Raw genomic sequence first — 25,742 nt, forward strand, 5'->3', positions numbered from 1 at the left:
TAAAAACAACATCAACTAAAGAAAACCGCGAGTGGGAGAAAGGAGAGAGGGAGGGGGTAGAGAGCAAAAGAGAACAAACCACACACCTTACTCAACTCCGGTAGTATTTTCTTTCACTGCTACGCTTCAGGTCTCCAAATCAAAGACGCAGATATTCGTGGTATCCCGTGCAGGAGATAATCTGCATGTTCCCTTCTTTTGGATGGACCTCTTGGTCCCCTAAAACTACACCCAACCAAACTTTTAATCCCTTTCTTCCCTTTAGACATCTATCTAGAGCAAGTAATGCGATCCAAAAGCCTGCATACTTTTGGCCCCTAATATCCACATTCTACGCATTCTTCGCACTTGCCACTTTAAAAAGAAAGAAACTTTCAACAGACAGAAAGTGGGGAAGAAAGACTCAACGCAGTTAAACTGTCTTTGACTTTGTCCATGAAGCAAAGATTTTTTGCTTGTTAGTTGGAAACGAAGTTTGTGGTTCCCCGTGTTGCGTCTTTTCATTATTATTTTTTTTTTTTGGCTTCATATATCTGCTTTTGTGATACTTTTTCCCGTTCCAGTAGGTAAAGGGAAATCTGTAGATAAAGAGCCTAATGTGGCGTAGGTGACTTTGGTTTTCAGCCAGTGACCGCAAAGGTGGTGTCGTCATGAGCAACCTCCTGGAGTCAAACAGTTTGGTTGTCGAGAAAGACAGCTATGGTCCAGTTGGCTCTTGTCATGCTTGTGGTGTAACACACACTTTATCTGTTGCTTATACTGTACGTGTGTGTTTGTAAATGCTGCTACTTGTCAACACAAACAAACAACACGCACACTCACTGTAGACAAAAAAAAAAATCATGTTTGCATCGTTTGGCATGACCAAATCATACGAAAATGCTTCCACACACGATCGTGCGGGATATAGCTAGCTCTTTCATCATACGAATTCGTTTTCATGATTGTGAAATACTAGAACCACACATGGCCTAACCTTGATAATCCGTTGAAACTTTTTCGAAGCTCTATAGGGTTCAAGGGACCGGTTTCAATTCATCTCAGTTCGAAAACAAAGAAAATAATAAGTTACTTACGGAAATTTTTAACCGTCGTCATGTCCCAGTCGCCGTTCAAAATAAATCAAATTCCACAAATACCAATTACGCAATCTCCCCGACACATCCACACACATTCTCCAATTTGGCATGACATTATCACGTTTGATAAATCCATGGGTGTGTTTGTCAAAACTCTTCTAAACTCCCAGCACGAACAACATTCCTTCCATTGCTTTTGTATTTCGATACCAGTAAGAATGATGACAATCACATGACTGCCGATATGCTCCGACATTACTTTATCGGCGTGGTTTCAGATTTCGCTTTGTTTCTATTTCTGAATATAAAAGTAATGTTCTGCCGACTGAAAATGGCACCGACAGTAATAACATAACATTATATTCATTATACTGTATCATTCAAAAAGGTTGGTATAATGCCTATGACAGAATTTGCGTGCACGCACTGTTCAAGAGTTGCCCACTCATGCGTTATCTTAGAACGCAGAAAGGGTGTTGTTTGAAGAAGTCATGTTAGAATATAGGTCAGGACACGAGGTCAAGGAGACTACATGAATGTCCAACCGATCTTGATGCTGATAAATTCAGACCTAAAAAATAACAATAATAACTGTGCTTGAGGTAATTCTGTACGACTTTCTGGTTACCAACGTTTTCTGAGTGAGGTGACAATGTTTACAAGCATACAGATGTATTACTAGAAATATTACATTCATTCGTAAATATGTTTTGTATGACTTGTATTTCTTACAAATGAATTGTTATACAGGTGCACGATATAATTTGTCAAATGTTAACTTCTTATCATGTATTACCTTTCATTGGATAGATGTAAAATACGATTGAATTGAAATGAACTGAACTGAATAGACTTGTGAAAACAGAATGTCGTCCCTGTACTTAATTCACCACAACACCGTAAGTTACACGTGTAGTGTGATCAATGGTATGGATTAGTGAGACAAACGAAGTCAACCAGCGTCATTTTGGACTACAGCGGACCAACAGCTCACATACCTCATATCAGCCACGCGAAACCTCCAATCACAACCTGTTTACAACAACTTTTGAGGATTCATAAAGACAACTATTTGAAGAATGTCACGGATCGGTTAAAAATACATATAAATGAAACCCATAGTGCTTTGACTCTATATTATGATTAATGTATACTTCATTGTCTGATTTAATCTATTTTGGTTCGACGCCTGTCCTTTGTCCAGGGTTTGTGGACGAGCATGATTATTAGCATATTAAGTGCGAAAATGTGATTTCTTTTCACATTGGATAGATTGTGAATACCCCCCCGGCTGACTAAAACAAGAAACACGCCCATCTGTATGTGTATGGGTTTGGTATCCTGTGCAAAGAATAAGAAACAGACACACATTGGGAGGGATGATCTTCTTCATGCACCTGTTATACTGCTTCTAAAACCCACAAAAAACACGTTTTTTATGCATGTAGAAAACCTCTTGTTTTCGAATGATGGCATCGTACAGAAATAGATCGATATCTCTTGAGGGTGATTCGAGACATCGGAAGTCAATGTCATTGTCACATCACCATGTTCTAGTTGGCACTATTATAGAATTAACACATACAAGAGAAACAAAGGCGGTTTCTTATTAAATAGGACCCGAGACAAGACACATAATGGAATGTATAACAGGTGTACAACTTCCACGAATGGAATGCATAACAGGTGCACAACTTCCACGAACTAGTGCTGTATCAGTATCAACCACACATTTATATTAGCTAAACAGATGATGCCATAGATTAATGTTATGCCTTCACAAGTTTCACACTGAACTTCATACACAAATCTGAACGATTTTTTTCCCGCCAATGAATAAAATACACAAAACAAACAACTATCATTTGCGTCATTTATGTGATGACATGTGTGTGTGTGTGTGTGTGTGTGTTATAGTTAGTTTTAGAAGCGATTTGTTGCTGCTTTGATGTTTTAACCAAGTCATGATTTGTTTTGATAACTAATTGTGCTTAAAACGTGAGATCTGTGAATTGATGACGAAATCACTTCAGAGTATTATGTCGTTATTCAGTGAAAACCTTCAAAATTCCATTAACTTTTCTGATCTATATCCCATTTTGATGGAACTTTTACTAAAATGTCTTCGCCTAAGTTTACTCCTGTTACTACAGTTAACTTGAACACGGGATGGACTTGTATCTTGTCCACGGTAACACGCAAGGACTGATGACTGTTGTGTTTGTCACTACTGGCAACTTTGTAACGTAGGTGTTATACACGTGCAGCATTTGGCGGTTTTCACTCGATTCTATTTTCATCAACGGGGAAATTTCCCACCAACTTGTGCATGAAATCTGACGTCGGGGTTGTTGCAGTTAAGACGAGTCTTTTTTAAGGGGCTGCTTTGCTGTTTTTGTCATTTTTATTACAATGATTAACTTCACAACTAGTATATGCGCTTACATGCACATGTAATAACTGCCACTGACGCAACGTGTATGTGGGAGCCTGGTACTAGGGCGATCTACCGTGGATGAGTAACGCGCCGCAACATCTGCAACGGAACATCAACTCTGTGCGCTGCACAATCTTATTGATCACGGCGTCACCTTTCACCTTCGTTGTTGTTAATATAGAATGCTGCATATATCCGTAGCAGCTCAATGGTTATACGATTTCAGTCCCCTCTCCATCGAGTGCTTAGCGGTCCAATATGGGCTGTCATAACTTAATCAGGTCGATGGACACAAAATCCAATTTAGCTTTCAGCATCATGTGATTACGGAAGATAATACCAAATTCCCAGTGCATTATTGGCTGGGAAGAAGGAGCGCAAACATGTACGTACATAAACATGGACAGGACGACGTAAACATTAGATAGGAATTGATGCATATTGCGTCTTGTCATAACGTAATGGCAAAGTGGTTGCAGACTAGAGAAATGACAAAGCCATTCTGTAGTATAGCCTTGATATAAAAAGCTCAAAAATGTTCATTTCAAGATAAAAATTAACTACATAAAAGATCCTTTTCTTACAGATGCTTCTCCACATTAGAAGTATAGCCTATATATTCTGATAAAGCTTTCCCATTGTTAAAGGATTAGATTTCATTGCTTTATTTCAAAGAGCTATTGTATCAACACCGCCTCTATTCAGCGAATTGTAAAAGACAGAGATTCGAAATGATGAAGCAGTGCGGACTTTCGACGGTTTATGGATATAAACCTAATAAACACAATTCGCTGTAACATCAGATTTGCTTGGTGTAATACAGAAATTCGAGAAATTTAGGTTTAACTCAATTGTCCGACTCTCAAATGCGACCTATACATCTGGCCTATGAATCCTTCAAAACAGTGGGTACCGATCAGCTGGCGTGACAACACGCTATACATGACCACCGACCGACACGGACGGTTACAGTGAGTGAATTTCGTTTCGGGTCAAGGCCCCGTTTACAAAAGGAGAAGACAAAGAAAAAGAAAAGATTATACGTCTATATCCCATCAACAACACAGACCTATGAAAGCTTGCTTGTGTGCACGTACTGTTGCTATGGTAATAAGCTTATGCGTCATAAATCTATAGTTGCATTGTTTATGTCTTGTCTGAGGAAAGGTGCAGAGCGTCTATCTTCCATGAATGAAAAAAAGTACGTACAAGGAGGATCCCAATTGTGTTCTACAACATGAAATTGATGATGCAGAAATTTCAAAATTGATATTTGTATGTTGATAAATGGACGAAATAAACGTACTTTGATGTAAAGGCACCATTAAAGGTCCACCATCCGTTACACACCACGATAGCTTGGCATTTTATCTGTGACGACTATACCGTAGGAAAAACACATGACTATGATTGCATTGCATTATCGAAACATGTGGCTCAATTAGAGTAACGTTAGTTATCTGGAAAGGAAGGATGGGGGTGCGACTAGCCTGAGACTACTAAATGAAGAAAGCTTAATGAGTCGGAGAATACAGTGCTCTCCTCAAGGAAGTATTGCACTGGTGAGATCTTTTTAATGACGTACCTTGGGATGACTCATAACGTAGTAACGAGCATCTTTCTCAAATCTGTCTCTCCTCCCCTTCTCCCTATCTCCCTTCCCTATGTATCTTCCTATCTCTATATATCTATGCATCTTCCTGGTCATCTATTTGCCTGTGTTACTACGCTTACATGTTTATCTGTGTATCTATCCGTCTGCATGTTTACTTGTCCACCAAACTTAGTCTGTTGTTTTTATCTTTCAATGCTGGCTTATTCTATTTATTGAAGTTTCTTAATGAAAATGTGTTTTCTCTTTCATTTACCTGTTTACAGACTATGCTGCTTATGTTAATGAGGTTTTCTTCGGTGAGCTCCTTCTTTACCTCCAGTATTTTCAATGACAACCCTGGATCCTACATGTCTTTCATTAGACCAGGGGGGTGTTTCATAAAGCTGTTCGTAAAGTTACGAATGACTTACGAGCGACTGGTGATCAGTTCTTGTGCTGAATTACGGAAATTCTGATAAGTATAGCACATCAGATCCAATCACCAGTCGCTCGTAAGTCAGTTCGTAACTTACGAACAGCTTTATGAAACACCCCCCTGATTAGTCGCAAGGAGTATAGTGTGAGAAAATACACAGGCAGTATGACATTTATGACGTGTTATTGCGAGTTGACCCATACCTAGCAACCAACATCTCAGGTGTAACCATAATAAACAAGTTTTGACATTGCATGGAGTGGTGTGGTATTGCTGGGAAGATATATGGAGGAGTTCCTATAGCCTGTAATATGCTAGACCATATTTTGTTTCTCAGTGATCTTTACTGTCAAAAGACATCTCCACTGCTTTTGCAGGTTGGAGTGCTTGTCCAATCCGAACATTGGAACAAATGAATTACTGATCTAACAAAAGCTGTTCATGTAAGCACGCTTATCGGGGCTGTCGTTGGTCGACATAGAGGTAGGTGATACATGAACAAGCGATGCATGTACAGCATATCATCATTTCGACGATTGTTCCGCTGACGGATACGCCGTATAGCCATGCAGCAAATGACTCAAACTGCATTTCACACACACAGAGTCTAATTAAAATGTGATCACGACAATACGCCACGGCGCTGTAAGATCCCGAGCCGTTAACGTGGTAGGTACCAATGCTCTATTCGTGAAACACACTGCATAAATGATTTGTTTTACCAGGAGAGAAAGCAGTCTCTGACTAGAATCAATCATTCATAATTGAAAATACATCACAGAGTTTACGGTGTGAGATCACTAAAACGTTTTCCTCTCCGCTGGTGACTGAATTGATACCAGCAAACACTTTTAAATTTTCTATGATATTGCAATCGTGAATGGCGACGACATCTTATGAGTCGAGCCTTGGAATCGCCTGACAATCATGTATGATCATGTATTTCCTGGACAAACCAGTGACGGCTGACGAAAAGATAATATTATAGAAAAAAAATCCACCCGTTGACACTACGAAGAGACTATTTACGCCCTTGTACACTCATTGTGCGGTTAATGGTTTTTGGCAGTATGACATTGACGTGTCTCACAGACGCCATTTTTCATAACCCAGTCTGACTCTGTTAGGTTCCATGCCCAACGCCTTGAACTCAGCTCCACTTCAGTTGGAACAAGAAAACAATTATGCCTATAAATCAGATGCATTCTGTGTTAGCTTGTGTAGTGAGCTATACAACAACACTGTGTCACCGTCTTCATTAGATGTGCAAAAAGACTTTACTCAAACGTTCCTTTTTTCTTTCTCTCAAGACAACTGTGACGGCCAGTGAATAGGCCTATTTCTACTCCAAAATGTTTACTCGTCAGCATTCCACTTTGCTCCAAAGCACATATCCCGTTGTGTCTATCTAATGTTGACGCAATTATTATAAAACGTACAGATGAATTGCAACATTTCTCTGCAGCATTTGCAAACGTCACGATAAACAAAAAAAAATGACCTATCGTGAAAGTGATCAAGCTCTTACGTCATTTCTCTGTTGGACCCTATAGAACATGAGCATAACGTCCACTTACCATTCACTTACTCAGAATTAGCGTCAAACCTATATTTCATAAAAGTTTACACATAAACACTGGAAGTATCAAACGCATTACTGAATGACGCCTGACGCGATGGAATAAGACTACTTTCGTGCCACAACGAGACCTTTAAAATTGACCCTACCTATCAAAAATACATTCCGTTGTTCTGTGACTGGGTCTTCTTTTTAGCAGATATCTTTCACAGCTAATATATGAACGTGCGTTAAATGACGCGATATCTACTCAATTTTATCTCGGGGACTGCAACATCTGATACGCACCTCTCCAAAAAGCATCATGGCATATACCCTGAGGTCGGGCCGTTTGCAGAAGTATCGTGCACTTAATGTCGACGGAGGTTAAAGGGTAGAGCTTTCGGGGTGACAAGTCTCGAACTCACCTGAGAGTCCAGACAGACATGGAGATCATGCGCCAAGTCGGACTAAACTTTGACTGCACGTGACTTTTCGTCTGCCGTCAAAACATCATCAACTTTAAGGAAGATCGAATGGTAAGATTCGCCCTCGGATAATGAGCGTTATATCGACCAGTATGGTCTCCGAGTCCTTCGATCTTTGACTTCCGCGACAGCGTCTAGCCAGACACGAGGCGATCTGACTCGAGACTCAGCGAGCATCACCAATAAAGTGCTGCTATATACGCGCTGTGGGCACGAAGACACATGCAAGTTTCGTGCACCATATTGCATCCTCTGAAAGAGTCAAAGTCGATTTATATCAAACTCGTTCATCGGGAAAGAGGAAAAAATGGTCACCTTATTCTTTCTCATCCTCGACATGAACGCAGCGGTCACGCCAACTTTGCCTCACAACAATACTACCCATTCTCCATAGGATTCCTGGTCACGTGATTTGGAGACCCTGGAGGAAACTCCTGCAGGCTTCACACTGTAATTTTCAGACCGTAAATATACCTTATTGTTGTTTTTTTCTTTTTAGCTTTAAGATTATTCCTGCCTTTAAAAGCTATGTAAACATTTTTTTTTCCTCATCCCAACACGTATCTGTTTCAATGTTAACAATACAGGATAAAGCGAAATCTAACGCTCAGATTGTCCAGGTGAGGCTCAAATAGGTTTAGCAGTGGAGACTAAGCCTGTTACCAGCCCATGTCATTCAGATTAATATGATGACTCTATTACAATGGCGCTGTTTGAACAAACCTTTTTAAAAAGGGGCTGAGGGGAGAGGCAGCGGATTCATCGCAACGTGACTCTCTCGCTGCCTTTGTTGCCATTTTCATTTGATGCTTTAAAAATAACATGCAAGAATTGGGCTGATGGGGATCCTTTTGAGAGATTTTATGAGACACTTCTTGAGCGGGGTGCAGGGGTATTATTCAGGGTCGGCGAGATAGAGCAATTTGGTGCCTAAAGCAAGCTTAATGGTAGACGAACGAATCTTGGCTTGGATTTTCTATGGTACGCTATTGTCATCGTGGGATTATCTATATCTCACTACAATACATACATCATCTCTAACTTATAATTATATCGGCTTTTATAGAATGATATCGTGACAATGACTTCCCTTATGCATAGAGTCAATTTAGCACAATAAAATTGTTAGAAAAACATGAAAAGACGGATGTGGAGTAACCACATTAGTACACTAGAATCAAGTGCAAGAAACCTACTCCATCAATAAATGCGAATCAACTGATAACTATGATTATGTTTTTTAAAAAAGTGAAGGTGAGCATTATGCCGTAACATCTAGCCCATCTCGTTATTGCTACGATTATAATGATGATTGATGATGATGATTGCTGAAGTAGTAGAAGTAGTAGTAGTAGTAGTAGTAGTAGTAGTAGTAGAAGTAGTAGTAGTAGTAGTAGTAGTAGTAGTAGTAGAAGTAGTAGTAGTAGCAGTAGTAGTAGTAGTAGCAGTAGTAGTAGTAGTAGCAGCAGCAGCAGTTGTTGTTGTTGTCTTTTATAGTTTTTGTGTTTATAGAGAGAAAAAGGACAAAAACAAGCCACAGTCAGAAATTGAATTAATTTCAGCCACATCTGATTGTCTGGAACATTTCATGGTCATCTCGAACCCAAATCGCTTCTCAACTCATTGCAGTGCTAAACGCGCTTTCAAGGAGGGGATGTAAGCACCTACTTCAACGCTGTAAGATTATCCACAACAACAATAACAACAACGACGACAACGACAATAAAGGCAAAAATAAAGACAACAATACGAGCGATTCTTGGGCTTTCCATCGGGCGTAGAAAAACCAGAGATAGCAATATATTTCTGGAAAGCTAAAGCTAATCAATTCAATATCGTGGAGATTCGGATGATTCGCAGGCCTATCTGCCCAGAGCAAAAGAAAAAAAGGGAGGACGACAAAGAGAAGATAGGAAGAGAGAGGGACCGAAAGAGAGTGTGTGTGTGGGGGGGGGGGGGGGTCACAAGGCTGCACTGGCCTTAAGTAGGATCTGCGAATTTAGCGTGAATCAGCTGGCGATGAGCGTGGACCTGACTCGGTAATGATGTTGGATGACATCATCTCTCGTTGCTTTGTGAGATACATCTCAACTCCTTAGGGTATCCCACCATGGCGGCCTGTGCTCCTCTTTATACGGTCTCCATGGTTACGACAGACGAGAATTCCAGAGGCAGAAAGGGATTACACGAGTGGCAGCAGCGGTTTTCATGGGAGCAGATTGAAGAAGAGGAGCTGAGCGTTTTGCGAGAGGGTCTTGGGTGATTTGGAAAATAGAGAGAGGATAAAATTTCCGCAAACCCAAAACCCCGTCTCTATCAATAAAACAGAGAGAATAAGGCAGAAATACAACACAATCTGCATTCCTCTTCTCTCCTGAACGATCACTGGATAGTGTTAGATGGTATGCGAGCACAAATGATTATCAATAAAGCGATATTTTGACGATGCAATATTTGACAGTTTCTGCTCAAGTCCACTAGAACGAGAAACAAAAGGCGTCTTCATGCTCATGTACTCATAATAATATGCGCGTTGGGACTGAAGTGACCGCGTTGATCCCCTATCTAATCTTATACCCTTTAAATACCTTGGGGGAATGTACATGTATGCTCAATTCACACACGCAAAGAGGACTCCAGATGGCTCGACTGCGTCACACACAGCCAGAAGTTATGTACTTTGAAATGAAATATGTGTCTATAACGAGCTTTATTACAATCCACAATAAGTCCATGTGTATTCGTTCGAATGTCGGCTTCAAACTGAAGAAGAGAGGGTGACTTTTTCTGTTTTTTTCCATTTTTTTGTATTAATAATATTTCCATCGTTATCCCAAGGTCGCAAATGATAAATAGATAGGTTATTCTCTGCAAGTATTAAAAAAAAAACGCCAAGTGAGGCAGCATCATCTTTTACATTTTTTTACGTTGTCATCCGCGTGTATTTCGTCAAGTAATAAGTCATCCCCACTGCCTTATGAGGGTTATCATTATCTTCTTCCTCACATTACAATCTTTAATCTGACGTTTTATCATACTTAATTCATTGATTGACAACTACAAATAATAGAAGATGCAACACTATTTATGTCTGAAGTACCATTTGATAAAAAAAATATATATGTATCAATGTACTCATTGAACCCAAGCTGATCACAGGTATATGGCTGCGATTTCCAAGAACGAAAGTTATTTAACTCTGAATCATCTCCTGATCGACGCTGTGTCTATGAACTTACTCGAAGATGGGATCAATGACAATAGGGATCAAAAGCCGTTTTGAGGATAAATTTATGCTCTGACCTGAAGATGTGTCATTAACAGCACAAAGATATAGGATGTCATTATCATCAAAAATTAGCTTGCACAGTGGATCCCACAAAACTCATGCTGGTTACTCACTATAGACAGAAACTATAGAATCCCATTGCATAAAAGCCCTGCCACTTCTCTTATGAGGGTAAAACTATGCCAGAAACCAGAAATCACGACAGCTGTTTGGATTTTACCTTGGTAGTTGAAGTCATCGTGATTTAGCATCCTATAGTGTTGTCTATCATTCAAAATGCCTGATATAAAGTGTCGGAAGGAAACAAGATTAGAGCAAAAAATCATGACCAAAGCAAATCAGTCATACATTATTCGATAAATGCACCTTACGCGCATAAAACGCTTTTAACGAAGCGCCGCTTGAAGGCCTACTCATATGACCTCATATCAAAATCGTCACATTATAACCTTGCAACAGATCTTTCATTTTATTTTGGTCCACCACTACCCCCCCCCCCCCACTCCCCAATCATCCTGAGCAGATGGGCTTTCTAATACAAAATAAATTTACTCATATATACGGTTCAATGACTGAAGACTCGTCATTTTCCGAAAGGACTTCATTGAACCATAGCAGAGACTGCACACAACTGTTACCTCCGTCCATCCAGGTAATGGTCACAGAGAAGCCGTAAATTGAATCGTCTGTATGGGGGAAATTATGGCTGACCTTCCGTTTTGGGTCACGAAATTCGAGGCGCCAGCTGAGTTCAGGCGAATGAAAGCTATCTGTTGCAGATAAACAATCTTAAAGTAGATTTGGATGGGGTATAATAACAGTAATAGTCTTTCATTCCGATCATACACGGGTGGTTTTTTTCTGGCATCTGTTTGGATCCGATTATATCATCGGAACGTTTAACTTATTAACAAACAAACTTTTATAGTTCACAATATGGGTATGTCACAATCATGACCATCACGCAATTTCAACAACGACACAACTTCACACAGAGTTTAACAACCGTTTTGAAATGTCTGCAGCTTTACTTTCTTGTGTTTTAAACTACAGGGCCCTGTATTTGAATTCAGAAGGTATGTGTCGCCTATATCAACATTATTTTCCTCCCACTTAGTCCCAGAATATTGCGGCATTTTCATCGGTGTACGCTCCCCTCCCTCTTTTCACACACTACATAATTATCCCAGCCCTCCATAAAGAACTGCGGGGCAGAGCCGATAAAGTGTCGCGTGACTACATGTCGTTCTCTAAAAAATGAGTGCGAAACGTTATTTCCGGAGAGACCAATAATCTCTGACGATATGTATTATCCAAACGACGGATTTACGTGTGACCTTGCAGCCGTGTCGCAAAAGAGTCGCTTAATACGAGGAGATAAACCGTTAGATCCCCCATGATCTCTAGCTCATCTTTCCATGTACAATAAGCAGCGCGAGATAATCAGGATATCACGTATCCCAGTTTGGTGGCCAAACGATATCAAGCATGCATGGTGGTTTTGTTTGGACCATTCAATGTTACTTCATTTTGCGGAGTCGAGTGTTATCAATATCGTAATACACTACTGTTTAATGTGAGTGGCGCGGTTCGCGATCCTACCTTATAAACTAAATATTAGTTGTAGTTTGTGCTCATCAAAACATAATAAGGACCACTTTAATAAAATTCGCTTTTTGCATGACGCACGCAATATGCCAGTTGTATCATCTACCATAGATCAACACATTGCATCAGCTGTCAACTCAACGCCGTTTGCTTGGAGGGTGATTTTATTTTTGTTCTACTATACGCCAGCTGATGTATTAGCTTGTTGTCATTTCAACAATGTACTCCAGGAACACTTTGATTCTGTGATGGATTTTGGAAACAAGAGAGCACAATGATACATAATCAACAGAAAATATTTCCCAAATCATGTGACCACAAAGAGTCGAAATCAAAACTCACAATCTTCATGAATAAGAAGACTAGGCATATACATAATCATCTGGACTGATCAACATAAAGCTTGGAATCATTGAGAATTCAGTAGAAGTGTATAATAACTTGTCAAACTTCCCACCGTGGTCCTTCGAGACTTTAGAGGCGATCAAACCTTTAAGTTATTGTAATTTTTATTAACAGTGGGGTGTCAAAACCTAAAGGGTCAGGAATATTTGCCACGCTTCACACTACGGGACACATGTTGCTCGCCGTCTGAGTAATAACTGACAAGGCACAAGTTTAACCATCAGCTCCAGTTGAGTGTGTATATTCATTGAGGATTGCGTCATCTTCACCTAAAATGCCCTTCCTTGCATGCGATCGATAATAATCATAGTATTGTGGCCTTATATCTATCTCACTATCTATCTCACTATCTATCTATCTATCTATCTATCTATCTATCTATCTATATCTATCTATCTATATCTACCTATCTCTATGTATCTCTCTCTCTCTCTCTTTCTCTCCGCCCCACACACTCGGTCTCTCTGTTTTTCTGTCCCTTTCTCTCCTCGATTTTAGGGACAAAAGAAAGACACTTAGCTACCCTATAATCAGAGGTCATTTTCCCATTATCAAAAAGAAAAAAAAAATGGCGACGAATCGTGCCAACGGATTCACTTGCCGACACAGGCAAGTCAAACACACAAACACACACACATACATACATACACACACAACACACATACACGCTGTGCTATTCAAGAGAATTATTTTTTTAGGCTACTGCCATTCTTTTTCATACCCAGATTATGTCTGTTTATAAGGTACTATGGCGTAATAATAAATTTGTATAATAATATCTTACGAATTTATAGTCACTAATAACCTCATATCTCACACGACTGACGTATCCATGATTAATAACTTGTGAGTTTTGTACATTAAAAAAAAAAATCGGTTTTTAAAGCACAGTGTGGTCTGTAAATCATAGGAAGTTTTTGCTGGGATTCAGTTTGATCACACTTATCATAGTTACTTATGCTTGCAGTTATAGACACAGGCCATAACGAACAGGTGGTAGCATTCCTTTCCAAATCAAAACACACTCACTTTGAATACAGACCAAACTCACTCATATATGCACGAACAATTCCAAGAGCACCTCGAGAGCTGAAGGAGGAAAACAAATTTGAAAGCACGGCCAATCCATTTTGTCCTCTAAAACAAAGGTTATTCGGCTGTTGTATTCATCGCATAGCATTCACTGCCAACAGGCTACAAATAATTTTGAGAATCACACAAAGTTTGAAAATCCCCACATCTCTAATATTCACCTCCATAATTTAGATATCTCCCGTTTCTTTGGGGCGACTCTATGCTCGTAAATTCACGTGATCTACAGAACGCTGATGATAATTGACATTATACTGGGATGTCTGAAAGAGGCCTTGGAAGAACGGAGAAAAACAACGATGCATGGACATTTTAGCAGTCTGGCAAATACATAATGTCACGACTACGGTACTTGAAATTCGGTGTGCAATGTCGCATTAACACTATGAAATAGAGGACCTAGTCACGTATAACAGTAGCGTTGCTCGTGTAATATTTCTCATTTGTCTTGAGCATGAAGTGCCATCAATCTTTCATTTTTCTCGTATGACATGTTGTCGACAAAATATGTATTAACTATTATGTCACGTATTTATCAAATTATCTACCCATCTGTCCTCTTCTATGCCATTATTTCTCTCTCTAACCGCCTGTCTGTCTGACGAATCATTCATCAATTCTTCCATCCAATCATTCCTCAACATCCATGAGAACATGTTTCCCTCCGTATTGCTTTTCGTCAGTGTCATCACGCACGGTAACACAACGCCTACATGACGTTAGGCCATTTTGCCCGTCCCATCTCTATCTTCTTTCGAGCAATCCTTCATTTTCCCCTCAATTCTTAGCTCATCTTTACCAGATTTTCATCTCTCTTCCCTTCATAAACCTACGACGACAATTCGATGAGATCAATCAGTCCCATGTACGCCATTATCCGATGTCCACTGGCCATTCATACTTGGCTCAAATGTGATTTCCAGCTTTAAGCACGCCTCTTATTCATCTGTTTTCCAACAAGATTGTCTTTTCAAACACACTCTACTTTTTTTTTTCTCGTGTTGTATGGGGCAGTGTTAGGTCGACTTCCCGTAGAGATGCGATTTCACGTGGTGTCCTAATTGGTCCCTAGCAGTGGATGAGGACCTGCGCCCATGGATGTCAGGTCAACTGATGGTGCATGCCTGAGGCGTACGAGGTCCCTTCGTCAAGCAGAGCAACAGCCCATTGACACATCGGTCAAAATAAAAAAAGAAACAAACAAACGGACCTAAAAAAAACAAACACACAAAGAAACACAGATTCGTCGCTATAACTGGACTTTCAGAATAATGACATTTCAAAAGGAGGTAAGTTCAATGGAATTATAAAATATGTCTGCTACGCAAGACGATTTAAAAAGTTAGTATTTCACCACCCAGAAGTGGCGCCGCGCTCTGGTTGTAACCCACCCAGTACATGGTAACCTGACACCACAGCTTCGTGCAGTTTTAACAAAATTATTATTTCAGGACATTACGGAGGGGCGATGCGAAAAAGTAAAAGCTTTGGTGTGGTATGGTGATCGCGTGTCTTATTCCCAGGTACCTCATGAATGATGTTGACACATTTACGTTTCACTTTTTTTGGGGATGGGATATTTCCCATATAGACGTTGGTGTCTAGGCATGTAAATATCAATTTGGTATCGCTTTATAGCAAACATTATAAAGTAACAAACAAACAACTGCCTTTGTAACCCAACATGGAATGGCGTTACTGTTGCTTGCTGTTGTTCTTTTCAGTGTCTAATTGTCTTAAAATGTCTAGGATGTCTGTGCAGTTGAAAATGGAACAACGTGTCTGACGGCGGCCAGCTCCTCCCAAGTGCCCAGCCGACCGAGGCAGGCAAACGGAATGTTGTAATATCAGATCTCCTGCTGGTTGACACAACATCTCGGAACAAATGGCCGCGAAAGGTCATTCAAACAAACACATGTCGCGTATCGCGAGAGGAGATGGACTAGCGACAAACGGTGTCGATGATACCGGGTAAGATGCAGGAGTGGAGGGAGAAGAGCGCAGGAGATGAGCTGGAGATGAACTAAAAATGGTGAGACTCAAGGGTTACTACAAAGTTTGTGGTTTCGACAGCAATCTGGAGGAGGTGGGAAACTGCTTATTAACACTGACATAAAACAAGAAACTTGACCCACATTTTCCCAAAATTTGTCAAACAGAGCTGTTTGCCATACAGATGTATGCCTATATTGTTAAACCCCTTTTTCGACTCTTTGATATTAGCTCTGAGAGCGGAGAAAATCCAAAACGCTCAACATACTTATCCTGGCGACATTAATGGCAATGGATACCACTAATATGAATATCAAACATTTGATTTGATTTGTTATCGGTTATGTTCGGGGAATGGGACTACTGGTTCCTGATGAGCAAAGAAGGGCCGAGGCTTCTATAAATGTCGAGATGAGACGGTAGGCGCTTCCCATCAGCACCCACTTTTATTGACAGCACAAAATGGCGGATAATAAGTCTCAGCGAGATGTCTGGTATCTAATCTCGACTCCATGTCGATTAACATGCCTTTTCGTCGTCTCCAGTGTGTAAATTTAGCCCAGTGAGATAGAGACATGCTGAGTGTGGATGAGTTAAGACATCATAACTTTAAAAAGCAAAGGGGAGATTTTGTTGGTACCAGTATTCCAACGACATTGCCGTCAGTCAAAAACTTGGTCGACAGAGATGCCAACACACAAACGGTGAGCAGTCGAGCACATATCAACGAACCAATCTTCTAGTTTCATGTGCATTCTTTCTTTTAAATGTTGTGTGTTGCGAGTGTGTATAGATTTGATTGTTTCAATATCCCTGAAACAAAACGAAAAAGAACAAGAACTTTATGACAGCCGTGAAAACGAGCTCCTGAGCTGAAGCACCTGTGATTGACAATCAAGAGATGGATGCAGGCAGACCAGAAAAGTGCATGTACGAATGTGTACACAGCCACCTCCCAAAGTCGCTCCGAGCTTCTGCCGGGTAACCATGGTAACAAGAGAATCTCGGTGTCAAAGAACACACCTACTTTGGCCCTTTAGGTGAGATACTTCACTGTGCCAATGTCGTGGTACTTTGAGTGGAGTGAGACATGCCGTGGAGGCCACGATCCCATCTTCGGGTGACAGCTCTCTTATTTCATATCCCCCCTCCCCTCTCTCTTCCTATTCTCTACGAGGTAACGACAGAGAACATTCATTTTCTGTTGAAAATGAGTTTCGTTTTTATTGTAGTACTGACAGTAAACTGTAACGAGAGATAATATTCATGATGTCATCTTGACTTGACTGCGCGATTTGTGTTCAAAACTGCAGACAGACATAGTTCATGCATTGATCAGGGTGGGGCAAGGTGGGGGGGGGGAGGACTTCGCTCTTTAGGATAGCTCGACTTTCAATCTGGATCGAGAACTGCCAATACCATGACGAATGAAAGTTTGCTCGCCATCAATTTTCCCATGTTGCCAATCATGCCAGAAGCAATTAACCGCGCAATCACTCACGTGCCCGTGACCATGCTTTCTCCATACACCATGGTACTACACCTGTTTTCAACGTCACCGTTATTTACTAGCCACATGGTCTGGAATATTCTGTGCCGTGTAAAAGGCTGCAAGAAGCAGCACGAAAGAAAAAGCGTGAATGTGGACAGATCGAGAAAAAAAAAGAACAGCAACAACAGCAACGTGTGATTGATGCATGGCTGCTGAGGGAAATAACATGGAGGTTACACTTACAGCATGGGGGTGTGGGGAAGGTGTGTGCATGTATTATTATGTATGGATTAGACTTACAGGTTGGCGTGTGAATTCTGCAGAATAAAGAAGAAAGGAATATAAACTTAAGCCAGAAATTGCATTTATTTATGTTGTACCTGGAGGTAGTGGATTCCTACAGAGATAAGTGCTGAAGATTTGGTAAGGTTCGTTTCCACTGCGCCTATATCGCTACTGATTTGTGCACGTGCGTACGATGTATGTGTGTGAGTGCGTGCGTGTGTGTGCGTGTGTGATTATATTTGGGCTAATTTGTCATTTGTAATAGAGTAGGTTTGCCAAACCCCTGTGTTAAACGTCAAGATTCGTCGTCTTTGAACCGTTGTAACGATGTATCCAGTCGCTGGCTATCACTCATGAACGCTGGGGTCGAACAGGCATCGAACTCGTGTGCAAGAAGGAATCTCGCTCGTGTTATTATGACGACACAGTCATCAGGGTTTGACACAGACAATAGGCATTGTCACGTAGTCGTCTGGATACGTGATTACAAGCACGAAGTTTACCACTTTAAAAGACAATGTTATGATTAACCCGAATGTGGTGTTAGTTGTTGACAAGAAATAGGGAAACCAACAATTTTCTATACTTTGTTTACTAAGTGTAGGGTAATTTCTCTTTAAACTCATCTAAGTCTGTCCATGTGCCTGAGTACGCATGAGAGTATGTGTGCGTTCCTTTTTTTGTTTTACTTCTTGCTTTGTGTTTTGCTTCGTCTCTCGTACTTGCTACCATGTGGTCAGGTTACAGAAAGCCAACAAACATGCACCATAATGTCACGAAAGTCACCGTTTTCTGTCATTTTGAAAAAATTCTTGTGTTCGAACCGCATGAACCCAGATCTCGAACGAACCCATAATGGCTGAGCATGTTTATGTCGTGTCTGATTTCCGCAGTGAGCAATCAGCAAAACTCAGTATAATTTAGTGATAGAGAAGAGACGATGAAAAACAAAATAACGGTGTCATAAGCTGAAGCGTTGTGTTTTGTTACCTAGGAAACCGATTGAGTAGGGATGCTGTGCTTTTTTATTTGGATTCATAGATGGCACTTGTTAAGCCTAATGGTCAGTGTCCATAGCAAGTATAAATTGCGTATGAAAGAAACCCATCAAGTAGGAAAATTCCTTTCCCAATCATCATCCCACATCTTTTGATTTTATGGTGTTTACAACAGGCTAAACATTGTTCATCTAATTTCCCATCTCTACAAATCATTCCTCCTTGAAATGGCAGCCGGGGATAATGATCTTGAAACCTCATCTTTGCCGAAGGCGCCACGGGTCACCAGGACTTTTGTGCACGACACATCCGCGGGGACAGTCTCGGACCAATACTGCCTGGTCCAGTCCCAATCACATCTCATGCCTGAAATACGACATGGTGTGCGCCCTCAAAATCGGCATGGGCAATAACTCATCAAGTTCAGAACAAATCTTGGGGCCTAGACCTCAAGGAGCCAAAGCGAAATACGTGGTATTCTTCGGATGTCGCCCGCCCGTAGCTCTTTCTCTCCCTCCCTCTCTCTCCCCTAGATATCGCAAGACCCCGATCACAGTGCCAAGAAGTTTGGTGTCAAGTTTTATGATGTCCAGAAGTGATTTATGACGTATCATTTCAGAGCTATCCAGTACCAGGCGGAGGCTCATTAATAGAGCTAGTAATGCAAGATGAGGGCCTATATAGGTTATCCGATTTAGAGCTGTCTCCTGTGATCTATGATCATGCGAACGGACGATGGAACTCCGAGATACTTGCCACAAGAGAGTCACAAATATCACCATATAGCTTCAAACCTTTCAAGGGAATAACATATCATTGTGTTTGTATGGCGTCACAAATTCCATGAAATTTAATGTACAGAACCTTGGAAGGAAGTATGACTTCCCAAAGCCATTGCTGCTTTGGCTCTGTAAAAAAAACAAAACAGAGGGGAGCCACCATTTAAACATTATTTTGTATGACTGAATGTGTGTAATATTCGACTGTCTTTTGGATTCGGATGAGATGAATGTCCATGTGTGTTTCTTTGTGATGTTCACACTCCTCTGGTGTGTACTCAGCATCTTGCAGGGTACGAAGTGCATGATGTATGCTGTGTGGAATCTCGAGTTCTACGGTCAAATGAAAATCTAGAAGTCTCACGTTTAAGGATGAGATGCAACGTTTTCAACGCAATACCAAGTGGCGCCAAAATCACTGGCTTCACCAGCAAAATATATCCCAAGGCTTCTTTCCGTACAACATGGGACAAAACATTCTTTGTAACTACACAGTGGCGGATCCAGAGGGGGACGCAACCGGCGCACGCCCCCCCCCCCCTTTATTTTTCCTTAAAAACAACAGAAATAAACAGAAAAAAAAATTAAATGAAACCCGGAAGTGGTAGCAGAAATATTAGTTGCGCCCCCCTTTACAGAATTCATGGATCCACCCCTGCTACATGTACTGAGTGCAAACTCGAGTTCTAATTGAACCCCATAACTATTAGACGTGCCAACCTTGACACTTAAGCTATCTGTTCTTGATGAGTTAATATGCCATGTAAGTGTAAACATCGTATAATAAGCTATATTCATTTGATAGAAACGGTCATAATATCATTGAGTTTGCGATGACTGGTAGCATAGGGTGGTATCAAGAAAGAAGGGCGCAAACCAGAATGTTAAACACATATTACGACTAATTCTACACACCCGAAAGCTACATCAGGAAACTACTGTAGACTATAGAAAGGTATAATGTACATGATATTATATCGAAGAGCATTGTTTAATATTCCCTTCACGCTGTTTTCTCACTGAGAGGAAAAACTGGGTCTCGATATTTACAGTCGTGCCGCTTGCCCCTGCTCGACAATTAACAATTTCCCAGCCTCATTTTTTCTCCCCAATCGTGATCATTCATTTCACCATGGGCTCATCATTGTCATTGCTATAATCTTCACACAGACATAGCACAGAAATGCATGTCGTCATTTACCTTTCCCTCTCTCTCTCTTTCGGCGGGCCCTACATACAACAGACAGCAGGTCACGTGACGAACTACCGAAAATGAACGGATGAATAATTCGGCCGCAGCGGAGGATTCAATAGAAATGTCACGAATGAGTGTCTGTATTTTTTCCCATACCCCATATCCTCCCCTCCGTCTCTCACCTATCTCCCTCTCGATCTCTATCTACCTGTGTCTCCTCCAGTTTCATGTTCACCATTTTTGCCTTATACACGAAGTCACAAAATTTGTCAGGCGTGGTGTACCGTGACGAATACACCAAAGTTATCTGATGCAATGAGCTGGGATCACCACTGTGTTTGTCCACGGTGTGCCACTACTCGATGGTATTAGAATACAAACTGCACTGGTGTAAAAGAAAAGCAAATGGCTAACATTATATCATAATTTACTCAGAGATTTCGATTACACTACAACTGCCCATGTAAGTTCTTCACTAAATTACTAAAAACTAAGGGCGTTACAACCAGTCCCAACACCCACACACATAGCCTTAATGAGCGATCGAAGACCAAGTGATGTTTCTAAGAGAGAGAAGGGGGGGGGGGGAGAGGACAAAAAGCTAACGCAAATCAAGATCATTTGCGACAAGATGATGTCCTAAATTACACTTTAGGCCTGGACCCACTATGAATAGCTTTAAGATTTCGTGTGATTTCAAACTAATGATATAGCATCATCCACTCTTCTTCTCGACTGGATACGAGGTAGGGGCATCACATCGAATACAATGTACAACGAAGCGCGTGCCTAGGCTTTGCGCATATTATACCTACGGCTATTGTAGGATTCAACCTTACAGTTACTGAACACGATTCAACGAACGGTGTACGTGGTGTAAACTTGAACTCTTGAGATAGAAACGCGTAGACGCATGAATGCCGTGACCTTGAGATACACACAGTGCTAATAGTCGACGATATCCTGACAAAACTATCAATTGTTACAATCGACAGAGAGTTGGGTGTCATCACCAAGCAGCAACAAAGGAGGGTGTATAGGATTCCTGTGGCTGTACTCTACACTCAAGTATCACGCAAACAGACGTGGTACCTTTGTGCGGCTACATTTTGGTTATCTAAATTCTAATGGCTTTATCACAATCACCTTTTCTTTCTCTCTCGTTTCCGACTACTGTTTCTGTTTGTCGTGATTCATTGGTTAACAGAAACACAAAGCTGCGAAATTACCAAAGATTTCGAAGTGATTCCTGCAGATTTCCACAGGCATCGCGCAAAAAGAATGCCAGATAATACTACCCTCGTACATCCACATCGCACTACACCACCCTGAACACCTCTGCACTAGCAAGTCAACCTCCCTGCCTCATCTTGCATTGTAGATATTCCGCCGCGTGTAAACAAAGGCGGCAAAAAGGAGTGAAGTAAGTAAGCAGGGAGCCAGTGACCTTGTTTGTCAACCAAGGGCAAACATCATGAGCTGTCAATGTCTTCGTCCCCCCTTTATTCTCCTCATGAAAGGTTTAGAAGCACCTGCACGTATTTATGGCAACCGGTGCATAATGACCCTTGTTTACGATTCCACGATGGCAGCTGCACCCTCTGGTCTGCGATAGTTCTATTTAGACACTAAACACGCTCTCTTAGACTTCATCCAGTTCTATGGTAATCCACATTCTTCTTGCATTTTCATGACATCAGTTAAGCAGCGGAGAGACTTTCATCATATCACAGCTGTATTAACCTCCACTGTAGTTAAGTCCGGATATAGCATATAGCAATTACTTACAGGAGTATCACAGTTGAAATAAATCACTTGGATATGACTTCCAATTAATCTGACGTTAGAGTACACTTTCGCACAACTCACAGCTCGTTCTGTCATCATCCTTTCGCCACCAAATGAGAGTATCTTGGTGGCAAAGTATTCCACAAGCATGCAGCAATATGCGCCTTCTTCAGCTCGCGAAATCAACACGACGCCTTCCAACGTTTTCGCACCCGAGTGCTAAGCTTGTCCAAAATTGACCGAGCTGTTTGTGTACGCTGGGCAATTTGAATGCCACGAGAGTTCATTTCCCTATCTGAGCTATCATTCTGAGGATTTCGTTTTCAGGGCGTTCTTCACTTAACATACACGGATATAGAAGAGCAAAACCCTCTGTAATAAGCCCCTCTCCCTTTACCTTCCTCAATGTACAATTCCACTCTATAATTATTCAACTCATCTAATTTGCTTAGTACGTGGAATAGTCAACATCATTATGCCCTGAAAACATGTTAAACTCAAATGCCCTATCCCTTCATACTTTGATATCCGATTTTACTAAAATTGTCACAAATCTATCCCTTTTATTTTCCTCTGTTCTTCTGAGCCAACTTGAGCGTGGAGTGAAATTGCGTTTTTAAAGACTTCCCTACGCATACATAGTGTCTTCGTTAATCACGACCACTGATACTGGTGATTTCACAACTTTAACATAGTCATCGTCACTTCTATGCTATAAATACTAATAATCATCAGTATCATCGTAATTATTATCATTGAGATTGAGATTGTTCGCATTCATAGTATTTATTGACTCTTAAAAGTGATATTCTCTAAATCACCATTATCCAAATTGTCCACCTGCCAACATTGTATCAGGCTCCTGTTCATCCTCTTCAGTTCTGTTTACTTCCTCTTTCAGTCTGTACACTCATCTGAAGATTGGTTTAGTTTCCAACGTTGATTGTTTAAATCATGTCCACCTTTTTTCTTTGTGTTACAGTTTTATCAGCTGATTCAGTTTATCATATCAGTACTCCGTCACTTTTGATCGTAAACTGACTCTTTACCATTGCAGAGTGAAGCATTGTTTTTCATTGTCTGACACGCTGAGATGAATAGGACTGTCTCACTCTACATACATCTTCATTATTATTATTATTATTATTATTATTATTATTATTATTATTATTATTATTCTATTATTATTATTATTCTATTATCATTATTATCATTATTATTATTATTATTATTATTATCATTATTATTATTATTATTATCATTATTATTATTATCATTATTATTATTATTATTATTATTATTATTATTATTATCATTATTATTATTATTATTATTATTATTATTATTATATCATTATTATTATTATTATTATTATTATTATTATCATTATTATTATCATTTTGGCACTGCATCATTGTTTGTGATTGATATCTTTCTTATCGCAGAATACATTCCATGTCTCAGCTTCCTGACCTGTCTGATGGTTACATCATTCCACAATGAACGAAAATGATAATACCTGCTGCACCTTCGTAGATGTGCGCCCGTTTGATTCGATATTCAGATGATATTATCATACCCTGCAGTAATATTTCAAGACTCATGACATGATGGCGGCTAAGGATGTCACGCTCGCATCTCGTTGGCTGCACGGTCTGGCAGTTGTCATGGTAACGGGGTCATTGTGGTTTAGCATAGGTCTATGTTTGTTGCTGAGTTCTCTGTGAGATAGGACAGCGGAAGAAATTCATACAGCTTTGTATTTTCTGACATAATTCTACTCTGCACATCTACTCGTCCATATGATACTTCTCGATTTCATATCGTCTAAAATTCCATCTCCGTTATTCGGTATCCGCATCTCTATTTTTTTTTTTTTATCTACAGCAATTTCCTCTGAATACCATACGAATGCTAAACCGACATTTTCACTTTGGTATTTCAATACTTTATACCGCCTCCGTCATTTCACAATTTTGAATTGTTCGTTCACTTCCATTCTCTAGCGTCTTACGCATTTTTGAACCATATGGAATACTGTACTTCGTGTAAGGGGGGCGCTTCATCCTCCTCTTCCTGAGGCTGCGGTCTGAAATTAGACCTAACTTTGGTATAAACGAGTCTAACCTTGTCCTAAGTGGAAAGGGCAATGAACTCAAGTGGAGCACTCCGTTGTCATCAGCCCACTCAAATCGGTAAGCGACGCTCATCAAGTCGTTTGTTAACCTCTCCCTGATGGAGAACGTGACAATTTGCATCACTTTCCCCGGAGTTTCCGTCTGTGGAAACGGTGGAAAGTATAATCTTTTATGGAAATAAATCTGTTGTCAAAAATGGCAAAGAGCACAGTAATTTTACGAGTGTGTTTGGCATGAAAGACTTGAACGATCATCAGTCTCATCATGTTTATATATATAGAACCGTTGTATACCAGTATTTCTTCTCCATGCTAATTTTGTTCTCTGTTACCGCAAGGTAGATAATCCATGTACATTGTATTTCATCTGCATCTTTAACACTTCTTTTAACACACAAGTTTAATTGGTATGATTACATTTGTCATGATTTTGGCAAACTACATTTAAGATGCAGTATTGCATTCTTGCAAGTATTGATTTCTTCTTCTCTATCCGAAATATTAAAAATCATGATAAATGATCAAATAAATGTTTGCTGTGTCTACAAATGATACACACACACACACACATACACATACACACACAAACTGTGGCACAGCGTTTTCCGCTGCTCCAGCGTTGTATGAAGTTATCAGGTCAGGATTTATGCTGAGTAATTAATTGTCACACGATGAGATCAGCCAAAAGCAGACGAAGCTTCCCTCTAGGCAAAGAACAAAGGCAGCACGATTACACTAAATTGGACTCTGTGGCAATTAAGCTTCAAATATGTATATTTTTCATTAACCATGTCTGTTATCAACGCGGAAAATTGGATATGCTGTTTTTCTGGGCGGAATGTTCCATTGGATTTCGACAGAGCGAACGAACATCAACTGGAATGCGTTCTATAATGTCCTTAGCAATGCCAACGCGAGTGAATGTTGTTCACGCGTATAGTTTTGTTTATATTAATATGTGTCGATAGTGTCGATGAAGGTTCGTATTGTATACTGCAAGTGAGGGTCAACGATAAAATGTTAGTTGCTAAGCACAATAAACCTTGATGCTCTCGATAATATACAAAGAGAGTGCGTCACGATATCCCTT

The 25,742-nt window shown here is 40.3% G+C and overlaps 1 protein-coding gene across 4 annotated transcripts in view; it reads right to left on the minus strand.

Moving 5' to 3' along the window:
* LOC139730688 (uncharacterized) overlaps nucleotides 1–25,742 on the minus strand; it is a 144,525-nt gene that overhangs the window by 59,356 nt on the left and 59,427 nt on the right. The gene's annotated exons all lie outside the window — the stretch shown is intronic.

The sequence above is a fragment of the Diadema antillarum genome, unplaced genomic scaffold (assembly GCF_040938485.1).
Source record: "Diadema antillarum isolate AM-2024a unplaced genomic scaffold, OU_Dant_1.0 seq00000326_RagTag, whole genome shotgun sequence".
Taxonomy (NCBI): domain Eukaryota; kingdom Metazoa; phylum Echinodermata; class Echinoidea; order Diadematoida; family Diadematidae; genus Diadema; species Diadema antillarum.